General features: G+C 42.6%; 1 long non-coding RNA gene across 1 annotated transcript; it reads right to left on the bottom strand.

The window, feature by feature from the left end:
- Positions 1-111: 111 nt before the first annotated feature.
- LOC149342574 (uncharacterized) lies at positions 112-6,664 on the bottom strand. Its single transcript, XR_016283042.1, has 3 exons — positions 6,260-6,664; positions 5,202-5,275; positions 112-251 (listed from the first exon to the last, which is right to left on the bottom strand). It is a non-coding gene; the product is annotated as an uncharacterized LOC149342574 (long non-coding RNA).
- Positions 6,665-7,301: the final 637 nt, after the last annotated feature.

Below are 7,301 nucleotides of genomic sequence, written 5' to 3'. Positions count from 1 at the left end.
CATGGTGGACTGCTGGTGACATTTGGACGGCTGGGAGATGTTGGGGCAGGGGCCATGCGACCACGTTACATCTGCAACAATGAGACATCAAAAAATTTCAAAAAAGCTGAAGCTTGTAGAGCCAGTTTTATTTTGTGTTCGTGCTCCTCTTGCTCTTCTTTACCCACTTGCCAATGCAGCTGGGCCCCATGAAAGAGTCTTGTTGATGTACTGCCGGTGCATGAGGGCATTGGAAAACTGGGCGATGTGCTCTGCAGAAAAGATTCAAGTGAAAAAATTAGGATCCACAAGTTTTTTCCTTGGCTGTATTAGTGTGCTAAAAAAGTAAGCACTGTATTGTGGCCACAGGAATAAAGTGAGCCTAAATCAAGAACCACTGAAGCTATTCGCACTCAAAAAAAAATAATTTGAGGTTCATACTCAATATATCAAACGCTCATCATTAAGTATCATCAGCAGCTGCATAACTAGCACCACCGCAAGACAAAGGTCTTGCCTATGTCCCTACAAATAAGCGTGATGTGTGTCATAATGAGAAAAATACAAAAAAGTCATATTTTTATTGTTCTCTGACGGCTTTTAGTGGGGTATTAATAAGAGGGACAATATAAAGGTAACATCATAAATGTGAGAGCAGTAGCACAGCTAAGACGTCGCAGACGATACATTAAGAAAGAAAAGAGGCATACACTCCATGATACATCAGTTGCGAAAAAATAAAAACAGCAGCAAACAAACGGTGAAACAAACCAGTATCAATGCTCCAAGTGATATCACTTATTTCCTGAATTTTGAGGGACCACATGGAATGAAAATGTGGTGAGGTAGCCCATTTATGCTTCAATGCGAACAGGAAAAAATTCTTGAATTAGTGGTGGTGGCGTCCTGGTTTGGGGCAGGGCAGCAAAAGTTAACAAAGTTGTGGAACAGTATTGCAGAGTATATGGTCTGGTGGTCAAGTGAGATGACTGATTACACATAATCTGTACCGTGTGTCGCTGTTGGATTAAAGGAGTTCGTGGTATATCTTCAAACAGTTTGGTGCAAATTTGAAAGAGCTAAAAGATACTTCAGTTTGGAGTCAAAATTTTTGTGCATAAACTGCACAGCATGGCAAGAGCACACAGGCCTAGGCATCTCCTGATGAATCCGAGTACCTTTGCGGTGCCAGCAACATGCATTGTGACATGCTCCAAGCATGTGGAGCTGCATTTGGTTAAGGTTTCTCCATACCATTAACCCTAGAGCTGGAAAAGGAGGTCAATACGTTGTGACAAAAAACGCAGACAAGACAAGGACGAGGAAGGAATAGATATGACGGCATGAGTGCTGACTTTCAACAAGGTGTATTGGAAAGCACGTCAAAATATAAACACTGCAGCCTAAAGAAACAATGAACAAAGGGCACCTTGTGTCAACCACATTGCATGTGTTGAAAACAAAACAAAAACTGATTAAGAAGCATTTAAGAACATGAACTCTTCCTTAGCGAGCGATAAAGAAGGTGCGCCAACACAGTGATTGAGGTTTTTTGAAATTTCAGCGGCCTCGATTATCTCATGCACAAACATTTCTGTGTCTGTCAGGCACAATGCAGCACGTGAATTCTGGTTCACAGCGTTCAGAATCTGGCAAACGATCGCAATCGCGAAAGTAGTGAATCATGAAATTTCTCCCCCAAGCTCTGTTCCCATCGTCATGGTGGTCTTTTAACCTCTCAGTGGCACACCTGTCTGCCTGCCCAATGTAAACATAGCCGCATTTCAAGAGGATCGAACACACTATGTCTTCTGTGCAGTGTACGAAGGGACTCTGATAGCTGATCTCAGTTGACTGCTTACACAGGTACTGAAGCTTCATAGGTGTGGAGAAAACATCAATCCCAACTCGACTGCCTATTTTTTTTAGCCAGTGCGATGAATTGTGAATAAAGGGAACATGTTCGTTTGGGATTTACAGTCTCGACGAGGGCACCACAGGAATGTTTCAACTTCTGCTTAAAGCAATCGGCTACAGACACTAACAAAGGTTCTGAATATTCAGTGCTGGACAAATGGCATATGAGCTGGGCAAAACTGGATGCCAAGAGATATACACAGGATTTCATCAAGGCATTTTTGAAGCAAAGGTTAGTGATAGCTCTTCACCAGCTTCAAGTGAGCCGGAGAAAACGGTAAAAGTCACTTGTTTTCCCTTGGCTTGTAAGCCCAACAATTATGGCCACCCAGGAATGTTGCCTTCCCGTGCCTGGACCTGAGCGTGACAGGTGTGTTTCAGGGGGTGTTGGTTGAAGCGGTGCCATGGTTTGAACCATCTCAGGAACTTGCCCGCAGGCTGAACTGTAACGGGTTTAAGACGGTGGGCCCTCTCGCATTTAACTGCTGATAGAGAGGGTGGTTTTGTGGTCATGTCTAAAGGCGCCTTTCAGTCCAAGGCCACGGAGGCAGTTAATTCTGAGTTCAAATGTCACACAGCAGCTTAAAGTTGAACCATCTGGCTAATGTTATCAACTTCAGCAGGAAACTGGCAGAGGTGACAATGAAAGGTTAAAACACCGCCGTTACGATGTGAACAAAGCTAGCAGGGGGAATCTGATGATTCATTGTCACGACTGCGATCGTTTGCCAGATTCTGAATGCTGTGAGACGGAATTCACGTGCTGCATTGTGCTAGACAAACACAGAAAAGTTTGTGCGTGAGATGATCGAGGCCACTGAAATTTTAGAAAAAACGCAATCACTGTGTTAGCACACATTCTTTGTCGCTCCCTAAGAAAGAGTTCATGCTCTTAAATGCTTCATATTCAACTTTTGTTTTGTTTTCTCAACAGATCCAATGTGAATGTTACAAGGCGCCCTTTCTTCATTCTTTTTTTAGGCCACAATGTATATATTTTGATGTGCTTTCCAAAAAACCTCGTTGAAAGTCAGCGCTCGTGCCGTCGCATTTCTTCCTCATCCTTGTCTTCTTTGCACTATTTTGTCACGATGAATTACCAACAAGCCCATTCATCCGTCTTGCAAAAGTCAACACAGTCAGGGTAGCTGAGATTGTTGGGGCATTCTTCTGAATAATGCAGTCATAATGACATGGTTGGGACATAAAGACAGGGACTGTTATTGAATGGCTAATATTAGTGTACTTTGGTAATATGCTTGGTTTGGTTTATGGGGGTTTAACATCGTAAAGTGACTCAGGATATGAGGGACGCCATATGATTTCGCATATTGATATACTGGGCTTCATAAGACAAGCAGTACAACAGGAAGCAATGGATCTATGCTAATATTAAAGAATGAAGGCTCAGGCATGAGAGTGTAGCTAAAAGGTTATAATGAGAAATTCAAGTCAATGACCCTTGCCTAAAATAATCTAAATTTGGGTGAAAGTCCGTTGTGAATTCAGAAAGTTGGCTTCCACATGAGTAAAGAGAATGGGAGCTGTGATGACCGGTATACCAAAATTAGTTTGAATTATGGTGGCAAGTAATATGCGGACTCATTTCGTGCTCTAAAAGTTCATGCGAAATGCTCATCAATAAAATAGGAGAACAGTTTGAGGGATCAGAACGGTTTCCAGTCTTAATGGTTGACAGGTTAGCTTCAGGTTGTCAGGGATAAAACCAAGGGGTTTCGATTGGCGAAAAATCATTGGTAAAATGTGGTTCCACACATCCTTAGTAGTTTAAAGTATGTCAGAAGGCTTCTCACTCACAGCTCAGGTACTTGAAAGCTCGTGATTATCAATGAGTTCTGAGACATGATGAGGAGCAATAGTTAATGCAGTAAAATGGGTAACAAATAACTGATTTTCTCAAGAAAGCCCCCATGGAACATGCTGTCAAAGATAAATTCCCAAGGATTCTTCAATTAAGCCCGAAATGTCAGTTTATGAGCAGCCACTTTGCTATAACCATCACACACAAAAAAGAGAGACACCAGAGGCCCTCCTTATCCACTGAAAACAAGGGAGAATTATGAGACATCATTCCAGCGCACAAAATTACACGGATGAAGATAGTAGACTCCATGGACACCGGATTTCAACTTAGGCTTATTCCACAACACAGGCTTTTTATGTGCAAAGGTGTACTAGTGATCCCTGGGGATGAAAAGTATTTCCACGACCAGATAATTATTCAGGGTGGCAAAAACCGAAACACACACACAAAAAAAAACATAGGGACAAAGGTATCTTGCCACTCACATTCAACACATCGGCACGCCTATGCATCACCTCCCTGGCTGACCCAACAAACAAATTTGCCTTGAGATAATCTAGTTCCTTTTTCCGGAGTGCTACAGAAGGGCTGCTGATATAATTCTCTTTTTCAGCAGAGATACAAAAGGCTTCAAAAATTTCCCAGCTCTTCCAAGTGCTAAACTTGCACAATACATGTGTTTCTTTCAAAAACGCTTTGCATGCTTGCGTGCATGCATGCTTTGCATGCATGCAGGCCGATGCGTTCAGCTTGAGTGGCAAGATACCCTTCCGCCTAACCTTGAATAATTGTTACCTGGTCGAGGAAATACTTTTTAGCCCCAGGGATCACTAGTACCACTTTGCACGTAAAAAGCCCATGTTATGGAATAAACCTCAGGTCGAGGAAATGCTTTTCAGCCCCGGGGATCACTAGTACCACTTTGCATGGAAAAAGCCCATGTTATGGAATAAACCTCAGCTGAAGTACGGGGTTCGTGGCGTCTACTCTTTTTGTTTATGTGTCTTTGTACACTCGAATGATGTCTCATAATTCTACCCAGAACCAAATAGCCCACCTCTCCATGCTTAGCAGAAACAAGACAGCAGTAATGAAACCAGTTATCTCATGTGTCCACTTTTTTTTTACATCTGTGACCTGCGATGAGTGGCACAACAACGCATATTTAAGTTAACACGCATGCATCATAATGTTAATATTCATAGTCGAAAAAGTATCACACAATGTAGCCAAAAACACGCACACATTTTGCACTTCATGCATAGAATGCAACATTTAAAAGAAGAGCAATTCTGGATGTAAACTTCAAATGGCCTGCAACAGGCCCATTCTGACGGCCAACTAACATTACTCATATAAACATATCAGGCCAGAGCTATCCAAACTGTTCCAAGCAGTACCATTAAGGAAAAGAGCAATGAAAGTAAAAGAACACTTCATGACAACCACAAAAACAAAGCACAATGCAGTAACAACTTACAACACAGCTTTTGACTCCATATGGTGGCCACAAAATCCATGCCATTGACTCGTACTGGAAGACAGATGTGCCACCTGCAGATAGATACCAATTTCCTATTATCAATATGACAGGAATACAGAAACAAGCATGCGAACTCGGTCCGACAGTGAATATCGCATGAATGTAAAAATATCTGGAAAAATATACTTGCCCAAGTATACGCCTCAACACAAAGGAAAACTATCCTGTTTAAAATGCATCAGTTACCCTAGCATTAATAAAAGATTCTTGCTATGAGGAAAATAAATGTGCAAACGGCCGTTCGAAAGCGTAGATATAAACATCGCAATAACTGAAACAATTATTGCACCACTTCCTTTTCTCAAAAACCAATTTTCAACTAAAGCAGAGTGATCAAAATACAAGATCCTACACTCTGGGTAACAAGAAACGCGATCGGCATCATAGAAAAAAAGATGTTCACATACTGGTTTAAAAATTAAATCCTGAGGGCCGGAAGTTAACTTTAGTTGGTAACTGCAACCTGAGACAGTGCTTTGGATATTGTGGGGCTTGAATTCAGACGCAAAAAATGGGCACTGATAGTATTGAAGGGCTCCGGATTAATTTAGACGACCTAGAATTTCTTAACGTGAGCTGACATCGCACAGCACAGGGGCATTCTTTTTTTCATTTCACCTCAATCGAAATGCGGTTACTTCGATGAGGATCGACCCCACGACCTAAGGTTCAACAGTCTAGGACCAAGCAAAAACCGCGGCGCATAGAAAGTGTTTGAATCCCCGCGTCCTCTAAGTGCTAACGCTATATCGAAAGACAATCATACATTTTACGCGCAGCCAAAGTGCCGATCCTTGAAACGTGCGCGGTGGTGTGAACAAGCATGGGCAGAAACGCGTAGAACGAGGCATATACGTTGACAAATCTGTGCATATACGTTGACAAACAAGCGCCTTAAACGCTTTTCAGAGCACTGAACACGAATAATGCAGCAGTACGACAGGTCACCGTTCGAGCATTATATGCTTCGGATAATGCGCAAGAGTACTGCTTACCTTTTCAGACGATTGCGTAGTCGTGCAGAACGCTGTTAGCCTTCGTGTCACCGGCACTACACCAACCAGTGTGAGTTCAGCACGAGTGCTGCGTAGCCGGCACACTCTACCACGTAGTCACACAGAAGAAAATATTCCAGGCCTCATTTCGAACCTTTCAACCGCGACACTCCACTAATCTTTGTGCCTGGACACCCATCTTGCTCAGCACAAAGCGCACAGACTGAAAAGTTAGAGACCAGAAAAATGACCCTTTGCCTCGACTAGGGTATGTCGACAGCACTACGCGATTGTGCACCCTTGCGAAAGAAGAAACACACGCAAACCACAACACATTTCACGACGGCTCACAATCCCAGTAGCGAATTTTAACAAGCGACGAAGCGCGTCACAGCGTCCGAACCGTCAGGAGGGTTATACAGAAAAACAGCTACCGGCAGCCACCTGGCGGTGAAAACCGTTTCGGTTCTGTTTCGGTTTCGTTGTGAAAAAGTTTTTTCCCCTACTTTGTATTTTATTTTTGGTAATATAATTGGGCATTCAGCCGTCTCGGTACCCGAAGAAATTTCAGCGCTTCCCAGCAATTACCACAGGTAGAAACGCGCGTTTTAACGACCTGTTGCTTGCGCTGCTAGTGCTTCCAAAGACAAGAACATTAATCAGACATCCGCCGCATCTTACTCCCAAGTCGGCTTGCAGCAACATCCTGCTTACTGGATTGTATAAATGGGTTATTATAAAGAATGTTTCTCACGGAACCACATGGGATCATTTTTGGTACCTATACAGAAAAAAAACACTTTTCGAGCTTGCACCACAAAAGCATGCTTGCAGGTCCAGGACAAAGCAATTTTTAAGCTTTCATCATATGACATTCTAAATTGCTTGCTGCATGCTTCTACACATGCAGTGCCCTTACTGAACTTTTTTTCATTATCACATGTTCCTCAATTACAAAGTGTCGATTTTTCTGTGAATGTTTGCAGTGTAATATGCTGCATTTGGTCTTGTTTCCACTTTTTATGCTTCACTTTTCTGGGGA

This window comes from Amblyomma mixtum, chromosome 5 (genome assembly GCF_055824585.1).
Source record: "Amblyomma mixtum isolate Tamu chromosome 5, ASM5582458v1, whole genome shotgun sequence".
Taxonomy (NCBI): Eukaryota; Metazoa; Arthropoda; class Arachnida; order Ixodida; family Ixodidae; genus Amblyomma; species Amblyomma mixtum.
The sequence above is the reverse complement of the archived record's forward strand: the minus strand, read 5'-3'. Positions and strand labels throughout refer to the sequence as shown.